General features: G+C 41.8%; 1 protein-coding gene and 1 long non-coding RNA gene across 3 annotated transcripts in view; one reads left to right on the top strand and one right to left on the bottom strand.

The window, feature by feature from the left end:
• Nucleotides 1-21,621, bottom strand: part of LOC144827050 (uncharacterized) — a 49,018-nt gene extending 27,397 nt beyond the window's left edge. Inside the window, exons 1-2 of one of the 2 annotated variants that reach the window (XR_013609995.1) lie at nt 21,490-21,621; nt 21,131-21,398 (exon numbers count right to left, since the gene is read on the bottom strand). This is a non-coding gene — a long non-coding RNA (uncharacterized LOC144827050). Of the gene's footprint in view, nt 1-21,130 lie in introns of both variants that reach the window. The other variant, XR_013609994.1, reaches the window with a different exon arrangement.
• Nucleotides 1-25,343, top strand: part of LOC144827953 (fucolectin-like) — a 294,181-nt gene that overhangs the window by 223,583 nt on the left and 45,255 nt on the right. The window lies entirely within an intron of this gene.

Consider the following 25,343-nt stretch of genomic DNA (forward strand, 5'->3'; position numbering starts at 1 on the left):
CTAGATACAGGGAGACAGAGGAATACTCATTGGAGCTGAAATGGTAACATCATAAACCTATGCTCAGCCACACCAATGCTAATATGGTTTTATTATTCCCATACTTCAACACCATACAATACAGACCAAGTAACTTTAACATTATAAATCTCCAAAACAGGAGTCACTCACCTGGAAGACGTTATGCTGTGAATCGTCATATATATCTACACATATACATATGAATATATACACATAGATACCTATACCTAAGAATTATTAAGAAATAGATTCAGATCCCCAGGAGGCATTTTGAAAGTAACCAAAAAGACACTCTCTCTGAAACACCCTATGTAATCTTGAAAATTGATCTTTGAAGAATATGATATACTGGTGGGTAACCCATCAAAGTATTCACATGCCACATACAAAAGAAGGTATACAACCATTACCACGCAACTTTTAGAACGACCTACCTTTACCACGCAATTTTTACAACGCAGGATCCATTACAACGAAGTACCATTACAACGCATGTATTTACAACGCAGATACCTTTACAACGCATACCATTACAACGTAAGTATTGGTAAGTATATAATTTTATTAAACATATTATAGGTTTGGGTTTTTGGGTAAAGGGGTATTTTTAGGGTTCAGGGCAATGTTTGGGTTTTTTGGTAAAGGGGTATTTTTAGGGTTCAGGGTCAGTTTTGCGTTTCTGGGTAAAGGGGTATTTTTAGGGTTCAGGGTCAGTTTTGGGTTTTTGGGTAAAGGGGTATTTTTAGGGTTCAGGGTCAGTTTTGGTTTTTTGGGTAAAGGGGTATTTTTAGGGTTCAGGGCAAGGTTTGGGTTTTTGGGTAAAGGGGTATTTTTAGGGTTCAGGGTAAGTTTTGGGTTTTTGGGTAAAGGGGTATTTTTAGGGTTCAGGGGCAGTTTTGGGTTTTTGGGTAAAGGGGTATTTTTAGGGTTCAGGGTCAGTTTTGGGTTTTTGGGTAAAAGGGTATTTTTAGGGTTTAGGGTCAGTTTTGGGTTTTTGGGTAAAAGGGTATTTTTAGGGTTCAGGGTCAGTTTTGGGTTTTGGGGTAAAGGGGTATTTTTAGGGTTCAGGGTCAGTTTTGGGTTTTTAGGTAAAGGGGTATTTTTAGGGTTTAGGGTCAGTTTGGGGTTTTTGGGGTACAGGGGTACAGGATAAAAATTAAGAAAAATTTAAATTAAATTCCATTAAATTAAATTAATTAAATTAAATTCCATTAAATTAAATTAATTACATTAAATTAAATTAAATTAATTTAAATTAAATTATAATAATTTTAATTAATTTACATTTAAAAAAAAATTATATACTTACCAATACTTACGTTGTAATGGTATGCGTTGTAAAAGTATATTCGTTGTAAATACATGCGTTGTAATGGTACTTCGTTGTAATGGATCATGCGTTGTAAAAATTGCGTGGTAAAGGTAGGCGTTATAAAAGTATGCGTTATAACGTCATACATCCACAAAAGAACATCAAGCATATTTGCTGATAAGTCATTGGAGGGATGAAATATCCTTTTAAGAGCCACTCAAGAAGGTTCATTGATGCCACTATTAGGTGCAGCACCTAGCCACTGCACTGCGACAATGGGGCACAGAGTTGCTCACATGAACGTACAGCTAAGCTGCAGGAGGTCTGGATACTTTGGTTTTATTGATCCACCTGGGACAATCAGATTTGAGTGTGCTTTGCTGTCTTATTCCCTGACCAACTACCTGCATATGGAGAATTGAAAGAAATACATAATGTAGGTTGTCCAAATATTCTAGGCTCAATAACATCTCCTAAGTGCTTGGGGATCATCTGCGTTAATTATTGAGGGGAGTGGAAGCACTAATGAATCAACAAACATTGTCCTTGTCAGGGAGAACCAAACAAAGTTGCTAAATTAGCCTGTGCTTAACCATCTCGTAGTTTGGCCTGAAAGCAATGAGACCCAACTTAGAGGCACAGTCTTAAGTATTATGCAGCATATGAACAGTGACAATTAAAATAAATACATAGCACCAAAACTAATCAGATCTAATCAAAAGAACCAAAGTTATGAATTTGTAAACATTTGAGTGAAAAATACGGCCTAACAGATCAAACTGCCAACTGCAGGTATTTGAGTTCTTGAGACCAGGGCAAAGTCAAAGCTTAAGGTCAATCATGATGAGTGCAGTTCGGATGCACCAGGTGGATTGGGTCCTGTCTGCATTAACATTGGACTTTAAGACATTTTTATAATACGTTCCAGAGAAGTCAAAGTTCCGTGGGGCAAGACAACCGGCGGTATTCAAGGAGAAGGCATCATCAACTGGCAGGTGTTGGACAGATTTGTGCTGAAGATTTTTATCTTCAGATTTTGGCTTTTAATTGGAAGTAGAACATCTCCAGAGGGATAAAGCTGTAGTCTGTAACCAATGAGAGTGCCACAAGGCTGTATACCTTTGCTGAGAGATACAGCTGCACAGGATTTGCTGCTGCATAGAAGAACATACTAGAAGCTACAATGACAAAGCACCTTGGCCTGATCAGGGAACAGGTAGGTTCCTAATTACTGGCAGTTCTCAGATCAATTTCTTGTGTAGAGTTAGAAAAGAACAGCACCTTCAACACTACAACCAAGAGTCCAGGACTGAGGGGGAACCAATTAGGGGATGAGGATTCACTCCATCAGAGGCCAGGTGCAGTGCTCAAGGTCTCTTTGGCTTGTTATGTCTCTGTAGTTAACACAGGTAAACAGACAACTATCCTTTTGAGTCACTCTGATAGTCCTGGGTTCAAGCAACAAGGAAGGACTGATGTAGCAGGACAGTCCTCTGGGGAGCAAGGCAGGCCTAAATTAGCAGGGCAGTCATTTAGAAGCACCAACTAGTTCTCTGGTGGACAAGGCAGGCCTCAAGCATCAGGGCAAGCCTCTGGGGCACATGGCTGCTCTTCCTAAGTTTTACACAAATTGTCTAGGAGAGTACTGAAGAGTTGATCTAAGGGTTCAATATTTATACCTGGGGCATACTTTGAAGTGGGGGGATTTCCTATGCTACCCCCAATTCTGGTTCTGGAAAGTGTTTGCCTTCTCTGGCCAAGCCTCCAAGACGTATGAGGTGACAAAAGACTAGTGTTAAGTTTATTTGTGCTTGCAAACCCCTTTGAAGTGCAAGTAGGGCAGGGAACAGCTTCACACCCACCCATCTTGCCAAGATGGCCCATCTTGCGCATACCTAAGCCCTTTTGTCTCACTGTCTGGGAGAAATACACAAAGTCTATCATCAGGATCATGTAACCAAGGACACTGGCAGCAGGTACCAAATGGTCAGGACAGTAAAATGCTAACTTTCTAAAAGTGCCATTTTCAGAACTGTGACTCAAGATTCACCTTTACCATTAGAGGAGATTTTAAATTGCAGTTTGTTTGAGTCCAAACAGGGAATTTAAACCTGTTCCAGTCTAAAATTAGCACACATTACACGTAATAAGATAACAAAATACTATCCAAGGAAGAGGTAGGCTTAATAGTATTAATAGCTTAATCGAAGACCCTACCGACCAGACAGCAGCTGACCTGATCGCTGATCTGGCAGCACTTGACATCCACCTCCTTAATTCCGGACCCACTCATACCAAGGGTCACCTGCTGGACCCAGTGTTCACTAACACTCCATCGATGCAAGTGAAGGATTCCTGCCCCCTACCCTGGACAGACCATTTCCTAATTTCCTTCCTACTGCCAGGTTTCTTCAGGAAACCTCAAAAACCGCCCACCTACATCAGGGACAGGACCTGGTCCAGACTTCCTACCGAAGAGTGGGCCAGCATTCTTAAAAACACCAGCGCAGACGATCCGGCTGTCGCTGACAGCAATTTCAGAGAGTGGATCACCACCTCCCTGGACTCCGTACTCCCAACTAGGGAGGATAAAAACGGAAAACCTGGGTCCGCCCCGTGGTATACCACTGACCTCCGACTCCTCCGTAAAAACTGTAAAAGAGCCGAACGGCTTTGGAGGAAAGACTGGCAGCACTCCAGCAAGGATGCATACCACAATACAGTCAGACTCTACAAAGATGCCATCAGGCACGCCAAAGACTCCCACTATGACACGCGGATTACAGAATCTTCTAATTCAGCCAGAGAATCCTTCATAATCGTAAAGGAGCTGCTCAAAGTACCCCATTCCCCGTCCTCCAGTGTCCCATCGGTGGACCGAAGTAATGACCTAGCCACGTACTTCAACGATAAAATCGCCCGTATACTAGTTTCCCTCCCCCCTCCCGGGCCCACCAGCCACTTGGACAATCCGACACCCCCCAGTCAAACCGAAAGTCATCCTCGTCCTCAACTTGAGACATTCAGGCCAGTAACATGTCTGGAAGTCGAGCGAACCATGACCAAAATGAGAAGTGGTTCACCACTTGATGCGGCTCCCATCAGATTCCTCAAAACCGTGGCCCCGGTCATCGTTCCCACGGTCACGGAGCTCATTAATAGCTTACTTACCCAGGGATCTGTCCCTGCCAGCTGGAAGAGCGCGGTGGTAAAAGCACTCCTTAAAAAACCTCAGCTCGATCCAGCAGACATGGGAAACTATCGACCAATTTCTCTCCTACCGGCAATCAGCAAGCTAGCTGAGAAACTGGTCAACAGACAATTGTCCCAGTTCTTTGAAACAAACAACATCTTACGGGAATCCCAAACTGGTTTCCGCCCGGGCCATGGCACAGATACTGCCCTCCTCGCCGTCATCGAGGAGGCAAGGCGCATACTGGATTCAGGAGGGTCAGTGGCAGTGATCCTCCTGGATCTCAGCGCAGCCTTCGACACAGTCAACCACCGTGTCCTCCTCCATCGGCTCGCGGCAGCAGGGATCACCGGGACGGCACTTAGTTGGACAGAATCCTTCCTCACCGGACGCACGTTCCAGGTATGGGACGGCATCTACCACTCAGCCACCCTCCCCCTCACAAGCGGGGTCCCTCAGGGATCTTCCCTGAGCCCGACGCTGTTTAACGCCTATATGGCTCCCCTGGAAGACGTGGTGACACCATTTAACATAAAAATGGTAAGCTACGCTGATGACACTCAACTGGTCGTCTCTCTATCCCAACTAGCCGACCACCCAGAGAAACTGGCGAACTGCCTTACCCAAATACACAGCTGGATGAGTGATTCATCACTAAAATTAAATGGGTCTAAGACCGAAGTGATGCTCCTGGGAAAACAATGGGCAACCATCCCCCCAACAGTCTGGCCCGACGTATTCGGAGAAATCCCCTCCCCGAAGCGGGAAATCAAAACCCTTGGAGTATGGCTCGAACCGGAGCTCACCATGAAGACGCAAGCGGCCAAAACTGCTGGCACCTGTTTTGGGCTCATGCGCACCACCCGTAAGATCCTCCCATTACTACCTCCTCCCTCTAGGAAACTTCTTATCCAGGGGCTAGTATTGTCCCGTCTTGACTACAGCAATATGGTCTACCTGGGCGCTCCAGAGGCCACCCTGACTAGACTACAGCGGACACAGAACGCTGCGGCCCGTCTGCTCACGAACCTTCCTTCGAGAGTGTCAGCAAAACCAGCCCTCAAGGCCTTGCACTGGCTCCCTGTTCGCCAAAGGGTGGAATTCAAAGCCATATGTACAACACACAAACTTATCAACGGATCTGGCCCTACTATCCTCAGCAGCCTGGTCACCCCCTACAAAGCATCCGTATCCCTCCGTTCAGACAGTGAGCACCTGGCCAACGTCCCCAAATTCAAAAGGACCCGCACCGGAGGCCGACGATTCTCGGTGCATGCGGCCGCGAGATGGAACTCCCTCCCACGCACCCTCAGACTGGAAGCCAGCTACCTGACCTTTCGCAAAAAACTGAAAACGCACCTATTCCCGAAATAACTGTTCCTCCTCCCTCCCTCTCCTTACAGGATAAACATTCTCCTTACAGCGCGGGGATGCCCTTGGGTCACCAGGCGCTATACAAATCGCTAAAAAAAAAAAAAAAAAAGAAAAATAGTAGTGAAAAGCACATGTAAGAGTTTGTCATTACCAGGAAATGTAATGCTTAAAACATGTCCTACGCTTTAAATATAATGCAACCTGCCCTATGGTCTGTTTAGGGCCTACTTTAGGGGTGATTGAGATATTAAAAAGCAAGTTTTAGGTCTCACTAAAGGTTTTTATTCCATGTCAAATTGGAAGTTTAAAATTGCACTTTAGACAGCAATGGCAGGCAATGACAGGCCTGAGAAATGTTTAAAAGTGCACTTCAGTGTGTGGCGCAATGAATGCTAGTAGCATTTAATGTATTGGCCCTGGGTACATGTAGTACCACATAATGTGAAATTATAAATAAACTAAACGTGCCAACCAGGTGTAGACTAATTTTGCCAAAACTCAGGGAACAAGTTCAGAAACCAGAGCATTGAAGACAACATGTTTGGGGTGTGACCCTCTATTTGTGGGACACATCCTTCTCTCACAATCTGATATAAATCTATTGGGGATGAATATCACTTGTGGAAGATCATGGTGACCACACTCTGCTATAGCCCCCATTTGTCATTTATTGCAGGCCGTCTCTTCCCTCATATATTTGAGGTTCCTGCCAGATATGCAGTTGACTACACAATCAGGTTGTCTTTGCAATTTATTTCTATGTTGGCTTGCTCGTTCACACCGAAAATAATCTGTTTAGACCTGCGACTGTTGACCTTGAAACCATGGTTGAAAGGTAGTTCTCATATTCAGGTGCTTACCGTGCAGACACCATACGTTATTGATCCTAATGTCCCTTAAGTGAGCACCACAACCCAGAAAGGAAGTTTTGGCTCTCCTAGTAGTTTGGGCCATGGTGGTGAGAAGCGCTCCTTCTTTGAAAATATTTATAGGAGAGAACTACCATCATTTAAATCTGAACTTGTGGATGAAATCCTCTTCATTACTCTAGTACTGCATACTGGAGCTCCCAATCACTGTGTTGATCAATGTCTATTTTAAACTGATATATCATCTGTACACTGCAAAGGCCTGTAGCAGCAGTGTTCAGCAATATTCAGCTATCTGTTAGTATTACCATTGTCACTCTGTTGGTGAGATTAAGAGAAGACCAACACATGGGATCACTTTGTTATGAGGAATTGATGTTTATTTCTCAGTGTGACAATCTTCAAACATGGCTGCTTTTGCAGGTGAGGAATGCTGTCAACCTGTAATACCTGTGTCTTACGTATTTCGTTTCATTATCACATTCTAATTACAAGTACTCTTGAAATGAAGGCCAGGAACAGCATGAAGATTGCCCTAACCCGTAAAAAGCAACTTCTATCTTTTTTTATCCCATTACAGACTTTTCCTTCTGTGTCCTGTTCACACGAGATGGGCTTATAAATGAGCGAATCACAAGATTCAGAATGTACAAAATTAATGCAGGTGTTAGACAGGGCCATCTCTTTCGGTGTCATTACATTGTTTTGCCTTCCTTTGCGGACCCCATTTTGTTGGCTTTTAGGACTTTGCACAATTTAACACTGCCAACAAGTGGTAAATTGTTTCAGCTTTCCCTTCCAAAAATGGCAAAATCGGCCTACACCTGATTTGTACATTTAATTTAGTTGTAAATGCTTTATACAAGCTACTACCTTTATCCTTGGCCTGTAAATTAAAGGCAAAGGGTGGACTGTAGCACTCACTCTTCCACCCACTATACCAACATTGTGAAACATGTTCCAAGCCTGCCACTGCAACCTTTAGGACCGTTTTAAACTGTCATTTCGACCTGAAAAAGTAATCCTTTGCCAGGTCAAAAAATAGTGATTAATACTTATAAGTCACTCCTCGGGTGACTGTCATTTAAGAAGTAAGAAATGCATACTTTATTTTTACATGTCCTTGCACCAGAAAAAGTCCTGAAGTAATTTTTCAGTGTTGTAACCCTGGCTTACCTTTTTGCACTTAATAAGTGAGATAGCCTCAGTTTTGGGAACAGCTTGAGCAATTTAAATTTAATTGAAAGCCCTCTTTAAAGGTAAAGTTGGATTTTTAGTTACTATTCGTTTCTGCCAATGTCCAGGGCAACATGACTGTGAATGGCTCTCCTGTAGTGTGTTGTGCATTCCTTCCAGATTCCTACATGTGGCTCCCGGCAAACATCAGATGGACTGTCAGGCAGGCCCTCATCACCATCAGTCTGGACTACAGAAACACAGTATACGTAAGAATCACTTCATGCATCCTGATAACAATAAAGAATTCAGCAGCAAGACTCCTCCACAGAAGGACCACCATTACACCACATCTCAAGAAACTACACTGGCTCCTGATTCAGAAGAGATGACAGTTCAAGATGGTGACCAACACCTACATGCCCTGCACAAATAAGGACCAGCATTTATCAACAAATTCCTGACCCTCCACCAACCAAACCAAAACCTTGATCAGCTTCCCTCGCACTTGCAGACAATCCACGGATCTGTTGAGGTGAAAGCTGAGAATGCCCCTTCTTGCACCTGGCAGCCAAGGCTTGGAACAACCTACCCATGCACCTCAGGACCACACTGTCACTGCATCAATTCAGATGAGAACTAAATACCTAGATGGTTTAACCCCTTTGCTGCGGCGGCAGTTCCGCCGCAGCGCTAGGGGGGAGTTGCATTGAAGACGTCCCAGAGGGTGTTTATTGATTCATCAGTGGAGCCATTCAATTGGAAATTAGCTGTTATGTCTGTCTTGGGTTATCCCTGAACATGGCATCTAAGAGGGCGGTGTGAAATAGTTAACATGTAAAAGCCTGATGTTGAAAATCAAGGGTTATAATTATTAGACTAATTGAAGAATTATCAGAGAATATAGGTGGGAGGTGATCAATAGATGTATCCAGGTGGAAGTGTCTCATGTTCCAACTCAATAATCTAGATGCGCCCATGAGCCATGTGCTGAAGATATATGTGCGTCTTCTTGAAGTGCATGATTTCTGTGTCTCCAGACAACAATCAGGTTATTGTTCTTTTGTTGTTATTGTTCTGCATTATTAATTATTTATAATATTATTCTGCATTATATAATGATGAGCTTTTGAGGCTGCATTATGTGTTCAATTTGTGTGATGCGAGCAATCGTGCATTCTGTAGAGTATTAAATTAAAATCCCCTCCGCATTATACAGTTTGTGAGCAAAGGTCAGTGTATTTGTTCCGTACCTGTTGTATAAATTCAGGATCGTCAGTGTTAGAGCCATACATGTTCACTAATGTTCAATGTTTAACGAGGATAATATCTTCAATGATAATATATTATGCTTGTGGGTTGTTTTTCCTACGTAGTATCCTCAGTAGTCCTCCATGCATGAGAGGTATTGGAGGATTCAGCCATACATTCACTTCATTTGTTGGTGAAGGGAGTATCTGCAGATGAGGCATGATGCGTTTTCTTTAAAAAGCCCAGATTGATACCTTGACAATTTACTTAGAACAGTATTTTGCTAGTTTTCCAAAGATTATTCAATCTCACATGCTCCATGTTACTAAATTGAATGCTCATTATATTGTTACACATTTAATGTTGCATAGGAAGGCATGTCATGTTTCCAGTTTGTATAGGGAGAGTGCTGAAGTAGCAAAATTAAAACTATACTTTTCCTTTTTTTTTTATTAAATAGTTCCAGAATATACATATATTAGAGAATAGAAAAGAGTGATAAAATCATGAAATTAATACATTAAAAAGTAACGATAAAAGCAGTTGTATTATAAAACCAAGAGGAATCTCTAAAAAATGTACAGTACTTTGATTTTTTTTTTAATATCAGAAGAAGGAGCAACTAGATAAAAAAACATTTGATGGTAAAAGAGAAATGGACAGCGAACTTTAAAGTATTTACAAACAGATCAATTTACTAAAGCTTGTCCCCAATGATGCTGACCAATATTCCTATTAATATCCTCTATGACCCCTTTGTATTTCTTGTCCAAGCAGCCATAAGTGACCAGACATTCTGGCCCCGAGTACTCGCCTGTCCACCCCTGGTGGAATAGATAGCTTTTTCTTGATTATAAATTCCCAGAAACCTGGTGAGCCACATGTGAAAAGTTGGAGGTTCTGTATCTTTTCATCTTGTTGCCAGTAGTATCCTATATACCACTGTCCCAAGAAAGAGATAGAATTCCTCCTCTGCACTTAGTCCCTTTGTACTATCATAGCCAAGGATCGGCAACATAGATGATTGAGCTCCTCCGTTCCAAAATACTTCCTCCCAGTACCCTGATAACTCCTTTTTTAGCAAGGTTAATTTATCACATTCGTAAAACATATGAATCAGGGTAGCTGGCCCTAGCTCACATCTGGGACAGTGATCAGCTTTCCTTTTGCCCCATGTAAACAATTTAGCTGGGATCAGATATAAATTAAAAATAGTTTTATATAATTAGGCTTTTAAGCTTGAGGATAGAAGTAATTAAGATGTTAAAGAAAGGCTCATTTAAATGGCAACATCTGGGTTAGCAAGCTTCAATGCCCAAGATGATTCCATTTGTTCTAAATCATCAGGGGTCTTATCAAGAAGCAAGCTGTACAGATTCCTAATTCTAGTAGATTTACTAGCTATGGTGTCTAAAGTGGTATCCTATCAGGTATAATCCTAGGGGTCTTTAAGCTAAGGCTTTTTTTAATCTGAACAAATTTAAAATATTGACTATTAGGGATTTCAAAAACAATCTGTAACACTGAGAACTGGAAATCTGGTTCTCCCCCAGAAAAATCCCCAATTGTTTTAACACCCATACTTTCCAATTTGTTACCCATATTATCGTTAACCTGTAATGACAATAGTGATGAATGCCAGAGGGGAGTATACCTATTACACTTCGGAATTACCATAAAACTAGAAACCTTCTTCCAAACTTTCCATGCACTTCTGATTACCTTAAACTTAACCTTTTTTATAGTAGCTTGGCTCTACCTGTTTCAATAAGAGCCCTGGGGCTTTCTTTCCAATAGAAAGTTCATATATGGTGGGTATTTTTAAATTTAGCCTAGTTCCGCTAGCGTTCCCTATGATGAACAGGGGGGCCATTTGATGGAGAAGGGCCGCCCAATAATACAAAGTGATGTTAGGAATTGTTAGGCCACCCCTGCCTTGTGGTAAAGTTAGATATTTCAATGATCTTCTAATTTTCCCGTATTGCCGTACAAAATTTGAAAATAATGATTCTATTGCTTTCAAGATACTGTCTTCTACAGCCAGGGGTATAGCCCGAAACAAGTACAATACTTTTGGAAGCATATTCATTTTTAGAAAATTGCCCCTCCCAATAATAGATAACTGTAAGCTGTTAAATCTCCTTAGGCCTTTCCCTATATTTTTGATCAGGGGTTCAAAATTGTATTTGTTAATTTCCTCTATTTTAGGGCTTATACAGACCCCCAAATAGATAGCCATGTATGTTTTCCTTGGGTCAATATACTCGATATTATCCGTACATAGAATAATAGTTTTCCCTTTATTCAATGCATAGCCCGGGAACGCTCAGCAATTTTATTTATTTCTAACATGGCCTCAGCTGGGTTTGGTGTTAATACCGCCATCGGCATAAGCTAACACTTTGGTCTCATAAGCCCCAGTAGCAATTGGCTTGATTTTCTGGCTCTGCAACAGTTTAATGACCAAGGGGTTTATGTATAGGGCAAATAAGATTGGAGAGCAGGGACAGCCCTGTCTCGTCCCTCTAGATATATTATTAATGTTCGATTCCTTCCCCATAAGTTGCAATCGAGCCCTTGGTTGCAAATACATAGCTCAAATTTATTTATCTCCAGTATCCCCCATAAAAACTCCCAAGACACCAAATCAAAAGCTTTCTCAGCATCAAGGAGGATGATAGCCATCTGGGCCCCCGTCCCGGACATGATGTCAAAAAGCGAGATAACTCTGCGGGTATGATCGGTTGTACCATTGCCCGGTACAAAACCATTTTGCCAAGGGGAGATCAGACGTTCATTGACCCTCCCAAGCTGGTTAGCCAAAATGTTGGCGTATAGTTTAGAGTCTGAATTAATCAGGGATATTGGTCGATATGAAGATGGATTGTTGATAGGTTTACCTTTCTTGGGAAATATGATTATGTCGGTCTCCTTCCAGGACTCAGGAGTGGTTCCACTAGATTGTACTCCATTAAACAGATCCAATAAAAGGGGAAGTATTAAAGTTCATAATAGCTTATAAATCTCTAAGGGGATTTGACAGGACCTTCAGCTTTCCCCTAGGCCAAACCAAGCAGGGCTAGCTGAGCTTCTACAATAGTAATTTCCCTCTCTAGTTCTTCTCTTATTGGGGCGTCCAGGCCTCCTCAAGGTTCAATGCCTGCTGTCAGTTCTAATAAAGCTTCCCTAACTTCAGCCGTGTCTTTCAAGATATCATCTTGGTACAGCTTTTGATAGTACTGTTGAAACCCCTTAATGATATCATATATCAAATATCTTTATTTAGATATAACACAGATATCTTTAAAAGACAAATACAAAATTCACATTATAATACAAATATAAAAAAAGTACAAAAGCATGATTGATTATTTAACAGTCGTATAAAAATAGAAGTTATCCCAACTTGATCCTTCCTATTGAATGACATTATAAGATGAACGCAACCAGTGGTATCTTATGTATGAAAACAGCCCAATACTCTTACAATACATTTTATTGCTGATCCATTTTTACTTCCTTTGAAGTTAATAGATGTTGTAAGGTATAATAGTAGTTAAAAAGGTCTGGGCAAGGCTCAGTGGGGACTCAATTGGTTAAAGTTACGATATGCTTGCTGAATAAAATTGGCTAGCCTTATATTTAAAACTGTGTTTTCTGGGTTCAAGGCCATGATGATGGCTTGCCTGCAGGTCCGGGCACCCAACGTGTTCCATTCAGCTTTTAGTTTGCTCCTACGTTGAGAATTATAAAAAGGGCAAAGGCAGACCACATGCAGCAAAGTTTCCCCCGTTTTGCCACACCCTCTGCAGGTTGTATCTTCCACCGTACGTTGCCAGGAGGGCCGGTCTTGCAACAAACGCCAGTCACCCATTCTGATAGCTATAAGGCTACGTTTAAGATACAGAGAGTATGTACAAGACAGATAAGTTGTGGGAGCTAGACGTCTGTATGAGTTTATAAGTGCCCAGGAGTGGCTACGTTTTGCAAAAAGTGCTTTTTCCATGTTTAGCGATCTCATTCTCACACATTTTTTAATAGCCATTTTAAAAGCTGAATGACTGGGGTTCAGGACCCATAGGTCACTCGCTGACATTCGATCAATGGCGTCCTTAAGAAGGCGACCAAACGTTCAACATGGGTTATTCTGAGTGATTTCTAACCAGACTAAGGCTTAATGATATCATCCGGATCAGTAAATTCTTGTCCATCTATTTTAATAGCGAATATTGCATTTTGGGAAATCTTCTGCTGAGTACGTAGACCTAACTGCTTGCCTATCCTCTCTCCGTTTTCATAAGAACTATTCCGATGTTATTGAAACACTTTGGCTGATCTCTGGGGTAGCCAACTTTTAATTCTGTTCTTGCCGATAAAGCAGCGATAATTTTCTTGCCTGTTCTTGATAATATGCCCCTTTGTTTGTCCTTTAAAATTCTTAAGCTTGCTTCTCCCGGGCTTTTGGCCATCTTATTGGCACTTTATGTTCCTACACTCCAGCTGCGCTCTCTGTGGCAACAGTTGGGTGTGGTGCCTTTAGTGAACCATCTCCCTGCCAGGTGGGGGTCTTTTCGTTGTTTGGCAGCTAAGTTATGGAACTCCTTGCCCTTTCAGATTCGTAGTCTGGATAGTTTGCTGGCCTTCCGTAAAGCCATTAAGACATACCTCTTTCCCGTGGCCTAATTTCTCCTTTTTTGTGCACTTCTTTATGCGCCGATTCGCCCACCTTCTTAGACTCCATGGTTTTTCTGCTGCTAGCGCCAGGACGCCTCTTTGCTGAGGCAGCTGCACGCTCTATAAGTCTAGTTAACATTAACATAACATTAACATTAATTAAACATATATTCATCTCATCTACTCTGACAGTGATCTTGTCCAGTTTGATATTGAACAGAGGCTCTTTTACATATGCAAAAGAAGGGGGTTTGCCTCTATAATGTTAAGTGCATCTACTTGCTCTGCAGCAGGACTAAAAGAAATGTTTCCTTGTTTTGCATCATTCCTGCCCACTGTTGTTGCATAGTTTTATACTGTATCTGTTAGCAGGATGCACTAGAAATCCTCATTAGAATACACAAATCCCAGTGAGGGGCTGTGAGTGTAATCACCTCTTCCCCTCAAGTCAGCACAGACTGCCTTACATGGAAACGTATGCGCAGGCAGTTTGACCCAACTCCACTAAAGTGAGGTAGTATAATAAGTATGTGCGACCATGTCCCTAAATTACATTTCAGTGGGAAGGCTTGGAGGGGGCCGTCAGTGGCCTCTATCTTTTCAAGGGCCTTCAATGTATACCGCCCCCTGTCAGTGTATTGCCCATAGTGGTTAAAGTGCATTAAATAAAGTATGGGAACTGTGGTGCTGCTTCCAATGGGGTGATGTACGTGATCATGGGTTGTGGCCAAAGGCATGGCTAAAAACATTTACAAAATGTGTAACTTTTTTCGATCTTACACCTTCAGGTGACAACATATAATATAACACACAATCTAATTGTAAATTAAATTAAAATATGTTACCCAGTAGGAAATGCATTATCATACATTAAAAAACATGTAATGCTTAATACAATGCACACGCGAGCCACAGAATTGAATCCTGATTGGTACAGTGGATAATTGCGACTTCTGTATGTTCAGAGCTAAAAGGTCCTAATCTGTTAGAGAAAGCACTGTGAACATGCAAGTCACTATTTTGAACATGTATTATACACAGTACAAGTTAGGCTGCTAACAAATATGTCAAAAATCATAAGATAAGAAATGCTTCCGAAATTGAGATTTTATCAAGGCTGTAAGTAGTACAGTTTATTTAAATAACTGTTTTTAAAAGCACACACTCCCAGCTTAGCTAGTAGCTCTCTTCAACTTGTGCACATTTACATTTATTTCAGGGAAGCAAGACTGCTTCTTCAGCAGTCTGCCCCTCCCTCAGTTTCATGGCGCAGGAGGCTCCCTGTTTTAAACTGCAAATGACGCACATCTATTTTTTCACAAAACGTAGGGGAACTATTTTGCTGCAATGTAAGCAGTATGATTACCTCATGCTCCTCAGATCCCTTTCACTTTGACCACTGATTACCGAGCAGTGCCGCAAGCTGTGCCACTCATCCCTCTCTGCTTTCTGTCAGTCAAAGAACGAGTGCACCCACCCCACAGCACCACAGAGATACCAGGGAATTTGATCAGGCACCCTGGTCTATGCGTAGTGCTTACAAGGTTGGCTCAGTGTTTGGTATATCAGTCCATGCCTGTTTGGCCGCTGCCTTTGTGCAATGTGCAAGGCCCGCATGCTCCATCAGTACAGGAGAAAGGTGGATCTGGATTTTCTTTTTGGGCTGGTCACTTGGTTGGTATATTTCTGATCCCAGACTGGTCAAAAGCAATGAGCTCTGTTGTGCTTAACCACCTCTAGAGCCACCACACTGGTCCGCAGACCCTGATGGCCACCACTAAGCCAGTCTCTTCCATTCAGGTCACTCTCCAAATTTGGTGTAATGAACTGATGAGCTCATTTCATCTAGGCTTTGTGTGCAGTACATTGGTATGTCCTCTTTTAGCAAATGTGTCTGGGATGATTTTTGGGGGCTTATCTGTAGTGTCATGAGACTATGGGCCAGATGTAGGTAATTCCTATTTACCGACTCCTAAATACCGAATCGGTATTTAAGAGTCGGTAAATAGGAAGGAGGCAGATGTAGATAAAAAATTACCGATTCTGTAAGAGTCGGTATGTACCGAATCTGTAAATACCGATTCGGTATTTCACATTGATTCCTATAGGCCTTGAAGCCCATAGGAATCAATGTGAAATACCGATTCGGTATTTACAGATTCGGTAAATACTGAATCCTGCAAGGGTGCAGGGGGTGTCACTTTGACACCCTCTAGCACCCCAAGTACAGGCATATGTGCCATGTGGCACACAGACATGCCCTAAGGGCATGTCTGTGTGTCACATGGCACAGGTGTGCATGCACACCTGAATTCGGTATTTTACCACCCAATAGGATTGGGTGGTAAAATACCGACTTTTAAGGGCCTGTGGCACTCTGAAGAGTGACACCTACATATGGATTTACAGAATCGGTATATTTACCGATTCGGTAAAATACCGAAGTGGTAAATTTACCGAATCGGTAAATATACCGATTCTGTAAATTCAGACCAACCTACATCTCAAAAGCTAAATACCGGTCGGTAACGGACAATTTCGGCCGTTACCGACCGGTATTTGGCGACCTACATCTGGCCCTATGTGTACTAGGACTTTTCGGTTCTGGGCGGACCTAATGGAAGACATACGCAACTTGCCCGGAGGTGTGAAGGTGTGGGTATTAAAGTGTATGGCTTAATTAGAGAACAGAACATGATTATATGCTGAGGAATAAAGATGTGCAATACAGAGCTTTGTGTGTGCTGTATTCATTTGCATGCTCCCAGGCTGGGGAGTATGCTACAACTGGTGAAGTGTGTGCTCTGTGCCCTGAAAAACGAGACTGCTCTCCCTGGAGGTTTGCAATGCTACGGCAAACTGCTTGTGTGCTCCCAGTGCACTATTTCGATGATTAGCAGTTCAAACATGGCGTGTGTAAAATTGAAGCACCACTCCAGTCCATATACACCCCTCAAATAAGTTGAAGGCTCATCAGAGGAGCACATTTAAAAGCCATCCAAACACCACTGATAAGACCAAAAGAAGAGGTACTGCACAATAGTCTAACACAGAGCCATCATTGATTTCAACTGAAATGCTAAAGGCAGCCACAACCAGGTACAATGAAGAAAGCTGACATTAGTGACATATAAGAGTGAGAGATGCCATCATCACTTACCATAAAAATGAAAGACGGTGTCTTACGGCTTTTCATCAGCTGTGATGACCCAAGTACAAGCACATGGCCAGTTCTTGCAGGAGGTACCAACCCAGAAGAAGAGCTGCTGTCACCTGAACAGCATATACTCTCAACAGCAGTAATACAAGTCTCAAAGTATTCTGCCACTGTATTTCTAAAACCACTACCACCATTAAACACAATGAAAAAGCAGAATACACTTGGCTGGGTGGCCTGCAAGGATTGTTACATTTGATGATTTCACAGATGCACTAGTAGAAGATGAGAACAACATTAAGTACTTAAAGAACCTTGCCATTGATAAAGTGAAAGTGCCAAAGAAAACTTTACAAGCTGATGAAGCATCATACCATCTAATTAAGGAAGCGTTGGAAGCCAAGTTCATTCCAATGCCGAATGTTGAATACAAACGGTCCATTTTCAACAGCAAGCTGGTGAAACTATGGATGATTTTTTGAAAATACATTTAGGGAATTTAATGATGAAGAAGCTATACATCTCTGAATTATCTACGACTGCCTTTCGGACTCCATCAGAAGATGCATGTTGAGAGAGTATGCTCAGCTTAGAGAAAGTCTAATGGCCGCCAGGGCTGAAGAAAGAGCAGATCAACAGGCTACTGACATGGAAGTTGGAAAAGGCGAAAAGTAAATTAGCGTTGTTTGTGAAATCTATAACAAACCTCTAGTCGATGCATGTAATTCACCATCCAGGAGGAAGAAAAAGGTGTGCTTCTAATGTAGGTTTTCATTTCCAATTGAAGACAAATCACCAGCAATAGGACAAATGTACAACGTTTGCAGTAGGAAGAACCACTTCATTATGGATTGCAAAGCAAACGAGAAACAAACAACAGCACAGTGAGATGAGATAATAGATGCCAGAAACTTCTAGAAGCATGCTCACTATGCCCACAAAGCAAAAAGGCAGCATCAGTTTCAACAAGTCAAAACCTTACAAAGTCAATCATCATCACTTTCATATTTCAGAGGCCGGTTGACGTCATTAACGAGCACCAGTGAAGGAGATGGATGTGCACTAACAGCATCGACATGTAGGTCTGGCTGCTTGCAAGGAAGAACTAATGACAAGGGCAAACCCCCATATGAAACAACAAAACTCTTTTTGACATTTTCACAAGATTACAATAAAAATCAACAGTTGCCTAATAACCTTTATTATAAACAGTGTTGCATCAATTAACATCATGGCAGTAGAAAAGATAAACACAGTCTATCTTCTGTTCCATGCCTCAATCAGCTAAACACAAAAATATATAAGTGCACCCCTTTTAAACAATTGTAGAGTCAAGGATCATTCACAGCAACTCTGAGACATAAAGCAGTATTAGTGGAAGTGCCTATTCATGTTCTTCAAGAAGCTTCGCCCAGTCCTACGCAGTTTTGCAACTGCTTCTGTCATAGGACTGATATCTATCATTTACAACCTCCAAACTCAGGGCCTTATTTATAAGGTCTTGCAACAGTTTTGCCCTGCAGTTGTGGCACTTTTTGTGATGCTTTGGTGGGGTAAATGATGCACCCTGTTGCGCCCTATTTAAAAAGTGACGCAACTAAGCAGATGTATCACTTTGTAATCCCTTGCCTTCATTACACCTGTGTCAGGTATAATGTATGCAGGGGGGGTATTCCCATGCAAATAAGCTTCACAGAAGTGACACAGTGCAGTCAAATCTATGAGATTTCACCTTGCCACTTCTAGGATGCCAATGCGTCAAACCCTTACGCCTGCCTCATGGCAGGTGTAAGGGTGACACAGAGCTATATTCATAGCCTTTCCCGCTGCATTGCTGGAGTTGCGTCACACATCACAGACAACTCCAGCAATGCGTCATTTTAGCATCAACAGGTAAGTCAGTAAATCTGATGTATCTGTCATTCCTTGCGACATGATGCATCATATAGTAAATATGATGCATCCATCATGTTGCAAGGAGAGTGCAAGGAAAATTTACGCATTGCTGTTTTCACACAGCGATGCGTCACTTTTCATAAATGAGGCCCTCAATCTGAAGTTGTGAGTCAGTTCACTACCTGGACACCCTAGTCATTTTCCACCTGCAGGAAGCTGTTGAGAAAGAACTAGAAACTCTGTTGAAGCCTGACATAATTGAGAGTTCCACTGATCCTACGCCATGGACATCACCCATGATGGTGGTGCTAAAAATGGACACTGAGCATGCAGTGAGCATCTGTGTTGATATACACCAGGCCACCAAAGCAATTGAGTGAAAAAGACATCCTGGTCCACACAAAGTGGACATGATGATGCAACAGAATATGCCAATGTCTTCTGTCGTCTTGACCTGAATAAGGGATATCATCAACTTGAGTTGGAAGAGGATTGTAGGTATATCACTTTTTTTTATTCATGTTTGTTTAATCAGATACAAAAGGTTGAGTTTTAGAGTGTCGTCAGCTGCAGACATATTACAGGATGTTATATCTTGAATAATTCAACTGGTCACAAATGCTTTTAATTGCAATTATGACATCCTGGTATTGGGTGCAACAAAAAAGGAGCTTGGGAAAGCTCTCATACGAGTGTGCCAGTTACTTCCAGATATAGTTTTTACTCTGAATGCAGCAAAATGTGAGTTTCATAAGACAAAAGCCTATTTTTTAGGACACATATTTTCTGATGGAGCAATGACTCTTGACACTCATGAAGGGAAAGCACTTTGAAATAATTGTCCCTCATAAGATGTTACTATGCTGTTATCCTTCTTTGGCATGGCAAGTTATTGCTCAAGGTACATCTGTGATTTTGCTACTGTAAGTCTCTATTGAGAAAGTTGACATTACAAAATGTCCTGTTCCAATGAACTGTTGAATGTGATCAAAGCTGCAAAAGAATAAAACATGCCATTGACAATGCAACAGAGATGGCTTACTTTGACCACAAAATTCAAACTAAGATCACAGTGAATGTGAGCCTCGTGGGGTTAGGAGCAATCCTTGCTCACAATAATGGTCACATGAATGCTCAGAGACAAAGTGTGGCTTATGCAAGTCAGAGTTTTCCTAACCCATTATGTTCCTCTTCTCAGCCAGAGAAGGAGAGTCCGGCTGTAGTTTGGGTTGCAAGCATTTTCATATGTTTGTCTACAGAAAACGTTTCAGTATCATTACAGACCACAAAGCTCTGCTCAACATCTTCGAAAATCTGAAAGCCAAAATGCCCCCTTCACATTGAGAATTGGGGCTTGAGATGGCAAGAGCATAATTGTGCAATTGCACACAAGCAGGGTAAAGAACAGTACCCGAGTGATTATTACTCACGAGTGCCATTACATTGTTACAGTTCAACATTCAGAAGAGCTGAGGAGTACATCAGTTCATTATGAAGTCTAGTACCCCAGCAGCTATATCATTCAAACAGATCATTGAGTCCACTAATGCTGATAAGAACATGAATGACCTCAAAGACACCATTCTTACTCAATCCTGGAAAAAGAGTATTCAACATCTAGGTGAAGATGTCAAATAAAAATAAATCCAAATGTACAGGAGGAACTATCTTTGACAAAGGAAGGTTTTGTGTTGAGAGGCTCTAAAATTGAACTAGCCCAGGAAGGATATTGTGGCATTTTATCTACCAAAAGAGCCTTAAGAGATCAAGTGTGTTCCCCACGCTCATACGAGTGAGTTGAGAGAGATCTTAAAATGTGTCATCTCTGTAACTGCCATTCCTCCAAAGTGATGCAACAACCATTGACCATGTGCAACCATCCTACAAAGGTTGGGAAAGAGTTTCAGTTTATTTCTTTTGGTCCCTAGGTAATGGACCTCATCTCATGGTAGTCATTGATGAGTATTCATGTTTCCCTTTGGTAGAGAATTTATCAGCAACCACCCATGAAAAGGATATTGAGTTGCCGGACATCATTTTTTGACTGTGAGGCATACCTACCATACTCAAATCTAACAGTGGTCCATCATTCAACAGCAAAGAGTTCAGATTTCAGACAGTTCCAACTTATGGGTACATTCAAAAGAGTAAATCAGCTAGCATCATTGGAGGAGATTTAATTAACACAAGCTATGTGTCAAGCTCACCATGCTTATCAATGAACTCCTCACACCACAACCGTTGAAGTTATTCCATCTTGCTATCTGGGAGAGCCATCCAAACCCATCTGCAACACCACAGTAGACTGTAGAGAGATCCTTGAGTCCCGACAATGTTCATGTCACTGACACTTCCCAAAAGTACAAGATGAGGACGTATTCTGATCTGCATCAAGTGGTCTTCAATGAAGGTGACTTAGTCCAGGTTAAGCAGAACCAAAAATGGAAGAATGACAGTTCATTTGCTGTTGATCCCCTGAGGGTTACAAAGTGCAAAGGACACATGATGACTGCATTTTATCCAGGACAGGCAATCACAGAGGTCTTGCCACATTTTAAGCACCTACCTCTGTACTTGTCAGCTCTTGCACTTACAAATGAGGCTGTCCCAACTGACAGTCCAGATCAAATATCGGAACCTGTACCATCAATGCATGAACAGAGTGCATCTCAACCACTTCATGCCACTTCCTCTGACTGACTGCAGTGAGTGCCATAAGGACTAATAGAAGAAATATAATGACATTGTTGTTTCTACTTTTTATTTAATAAAGGGAGAGTTACAGTGTTGTGAGACTGTGTGTTCTAGGACCCTTGCGCTTCAGGGCAAACTAAATAAAGGAAGTACGTAACTGGCTGGGAGGTGTTAACGTTTTTTTATTAATTTCTATGACGTAATGAGAGAACAGACTGTGATGGTATGCTGAGTAATTAAGAGGTACAATCTAGTGCTCTGTGTGTAGTGAATTCGTTTGCATGCTCCGGGGCTGGGGAGGACACTGCAGTATCAACTGAGATGAATCTGGGTGAGGATCTTAGTACAAAGAACATCACACAGATACAACCATCTTGGAGTGAGGGACTCTGGAGACCCCCACATATTCAATATGCAATGCAGCAATAACCCAAAAGTATTTTCACAATTGCCATAACAAGCACATTATAAAATGGGGAATTTAAATTAAAAGGAAAAAGGGAGTCATCAATCATTGTCAATAAGGGAACCCTCATAAATTGAAAAATATTTTACAGTTAATACACACATTCATGAACCAGTCTCTTTTTGTACATTAGGTAAAGTGGCTACCCTGCAAAGTAGCAGAGTAAAGATGACTTTCTTGTGATTTTCTTCAAAACAACAATAATATAAGCATCCATGGACCAATTCTTGGTCAGGCATTCATTTGAAAGGAAATATATTGAAGAGTAAAAATTTGCTCTGATTAATAGTATACAAATAAAGGAGCAGCCATTATACGATCGCAATGCACAAAGGTGTCAATGTTGCAAGCCAAACTACCATGGCTAAACCACACATATTGGGAAATCTTCAAAAGAGTAATATATAAGGGGCTGTGGTACACAGGTGTCATCTTAAACAGAGGAATTCCCCTCTACCTATATAAATCAATGAGCCATAATAGAAAAAATAAGGGCACCTGTAAGGCTGATTTTCAAAATAATTACTTCACTTGCAAAGGAAAAGCTATTATCTATGCAACAACATGTGCAGAATAAGTATAAAATAGTCAGGTTTTGAAAAAAAAGGTAGAAAAATAGCTTTTGTTGACTATCAATATTTTACAATAATTAATTACAAATGTCCATTCAGTCCCTGAGCATCCGCTTGTTGAGAAAATATCCATTGTTGCTCTTTATGTAGCAATTGTTTGTTTGGGGGCTGCAATGTGCTTAAGTCCTGCCATTTGAAAATGATGGTTGACTTCCCTAAAATGGGTGTCAAGCTTAAAATTCAGTTCAGTTCAGCTTAAAATTCAGTTTCCTTTGCTATACAGCACAGGCATACTCTTGCATTCTGGTGACAGACAGACAACACCTAACTGGTGATAAAGTGCATGTGCTCTCCACCTAAACATTGTTAGATTGACCCACCCAGAATTTGCATTTTTAATTATAAGTCTCCAGTAAAGTGCTCTACATGTGCCTAGGGCCTATATATTAAATGCTACTAGTACACCTGCAGCATTGATTGTTCCACACACTTAAGTGGCCCTTCAAAACCTGTCTCAGAGCCTGCATTGGTGACTTGCAATTTATTACCCTTCGCCAAGACTTAAACTCCCCTTTAGTTACATATAGGTCACCCTGAAGGTAGGCCCGAGGTAGCCCAAATGAGGTTCTTTTAAGTATTATATGTCATGTTAGTGAAAAACTCCCAAATTAATTTTTTCACTACCTTGAGGCCTACCTCTTTCATAGAATGCCAATGGCCACTCCTTGTTTTATCTAATTAGTGTAATTCCCAATTGGAAGGAGGTGAAGCTTTCATGTTTTGTACCTCTGGAATTGTAAAGATACATCCAGTTTCCTGGTAAAGTTGAATTTATCCTTACAATTTTAAAAATACCACTTTTAGAAAGATGGTATTTTTCTCCCCTCAGCTCTATGTGCTTGCTGCCTGTCTCTAATAAACGCCTGGGATGTTTGACAGCAATACCTTGTTCAATTCCTATATCTAGCCACAAACAAAGAGAGCTTAGGTGTGACTGATGGCCCATATACATCCTGAAGGGTGACCAGGCCCTAGGCAGAATGGGAGAGATGAGCAGGGCATAGCCTCACATGTACACCAGAATAGGTTGTGTCCTGTTTCATGCAAATGACTGCTTAACCCCCTGTAGTGATTCTGAAGCCGGTGCAGGAAGGGAGAACCTCTGTGCACTTCAAAGTCCATCTTTGTAGTCTCCCCCACTTCGAAGGCACAACTGGGTTTTAGTACTGGACCTCTGACACTATAATCCCAGTACACTTCCGGTCCTGTGGATACTCTTCTAGGAAGAAGGAGTGCTTTGCTGCGGAAGGACTGTCACTCTGCTGGACTGCTGCTCTGGAACAACTGTTTTCCTGCTATACTTACCTGGATGCTGCCTCCTGCCCTCCTTGCCTGGAGAGAAAACCTGTATGTGCACTAGAGTGACTCCAAGAGCTTGCTGAGTTTCCTTCTGTTATAAAGTCTCAGGGACATCAGTGACTCCCACCTCACCCTGCTAAAGCACCTTGACTCTGCCATTTCTGAGTTATGCTCTGCCAAGTCCTGCCAACCCAGTCCTGGGACCTTGTATTTGAGTATTTAAGTGGTACTCCAGCACAAATCTACGCATTGATGCCATTGAGCACATTGGAACAAGCGTATATCCATAAACCTTGATGCATCGCTGTTGCCATGGACTAGAGGACATCGCATCACTGACTGCTCAGCGTATCACATCCATTCCCGATACATCCTTGACTTTGCATTGCTCGGCGCAGATGCACTGCCTTCCTCCTGTGGTTCAACATCAACACATCACCTATTTTCTTTACACATCTTGGCTCTGTTGATGACTCAACTACAGGGCTCGTCCCCAAATTAACCCACATTCTATCATCGTCGGCCTGAACTTTTGGATTTTACTCGGTCTAGTGTAAACAGATAGTCCCAATTGGCACTTTATGCTTTTAAACAACATTTCAATGTATTCCTTAAAACTTCATACCTCTGGGCATATTTATTTATTTTTTGTCATTTTGGTTTTGTGTTGTTAATTACACTAAGTACTATTGATCTAACCAGGTGTGGTATGTTTTTGTGGGGTGTATTCACTGTTTTACTGTATGAAGTGTTGTGCATATGTGTTAGATCTGGGGGTCTCTAGTTGGCAATGGTTATTGCCCTTGTCCAAATAGGGACCCTTACTTCTAAGTCAGGATAAGGGGATTACACTACTTAATAACCCCTGCTCACCACCTTGGTAGCTTGGCACGAGCAGACAGGCTTATCTCAGAGGCAGTGTGTTAAGCATTTGTGAATATACACACTAATACAGGGATAACACTACAGATGGACACAACACAGGTTTTATAAAAATAATTATTCTTTATATAGACTTAAACACAAGACCACAAACAACAGAAATCCACAATACTACACTTAAGATTACTTATAAGATGATTAAAGTCTCTTAGTTCAAGTTGATGGTAGATGCGACAAAGTTCTCAACAAAGTACCTGGATGCGTAACGCAAAGTAAACAAAAGGACTCGCAGAAGGGGAGATGCGTTGGTTCCGTGACCCGGGGGAACGGTTGCGTCCTTCCTCAAGTAGGGTACCCGTCGTGAGCCTTACCGGTGCGGAGGTGATGCATAGATTCTCGACCTGTTGCGGTGCGCAAGATGGCGCCTTGATACGATGCGATGAAGAT

Source organism: Lissotriton helveticus, chromosome 4_1 (assembly GCF_964261635.1).
Source record: "Lissotriton helveticus chromosome 4_1, aLisHel1.1, whole genome shotgun sequence".
Classification (NCBI taxonomy): Eukaryota; Metazoa; Chordata; class Amphibia; order Caudata; family Salamandridae; genus Lissotriton; species Lissotriton helveticus.